This window comes from Apis dorsata, unplaced genomic scaffold (genome assembly GCF_000469605.1).
Source record: "Apis dorsata unplaced genomic scaffold, Apis dorsata 1.3 scaffold_631, whole genome shotgun sequence".
NCBI lineage: Eukaryota > Metazoa > Arthropoda > Insecta > Hymenoptera > Apidae > Apis > Apis dorsata.
The window spans coordinates 1193891-1194707 of record NW_006263826.1 but is presented as its reverse complement, the minus strand read 5'-3'; positions in this window follow the sequence as shown (position 1 = coordinate 1194707).

The window sequence follows — 817 nt, the reverse complement described above, 5'->3', positions numbered from 1 at the left end:
TTTTTTTTTTTTTTTTTTTTTTTTTTTTTTTTCAATTGCGTTTATCTAATTACATTTTTCCTTCTCTTTTCTTAAAGTAATAATCATACTTAACAAATATTAAGATTTATTTGTAAGAGTCCGTGTATCTAATTACACTTTCCCATTTAAAATATACCTTTTCTTTTTTTCAGTGAGTTTTCGTGAATGTTAATTATCACAGTTACGCCATTTTACGTTAATGATTGTTATAACGAATGCATTGAAGTGATATGATCATGATCATTTAAATTATTACTTCAATCTTTTCAATTATTATAATCGTCCGCGCTCTTCTACGTTTGTATGCCTATATTGTGTCAATGAATTGTTAAATTGTAAAAATATTTATCGTAGCAATGAGAATCGACCTTGGTACATGCAACGTTTTTAGCGACAATGACGAATTATTTAAGTAAATGTAATATATATATATATATACTTTTTTTTTTTTTTTTTTTTTTTTTTTTCCCCAAAAAAACCCGACCAAATTGAAAAAAAGATCGATATATCGACGATAAAACGACAATATATTTAAATTTGTCAACACTAACTGCATACTTCTCAGCAAATGATTATTATTACTTGGTGTGTATAGCATGATGATACGCGACAGGGAATATGAAAGTAGGAGAAAGAGAAGTAGGAGAGAGTGAGAAAGAGAAATGCGAAAGCGAGAGAAGAAAGGAGAGAATGTGCGAGAGAGTAAACTCTGAGTTTAAGTTTTAAGAATTCTATTTTTATGATGAAATGAGAAGTGTAATTATATCAGTAGTCAGAGGGACAGATGAAATCGTCG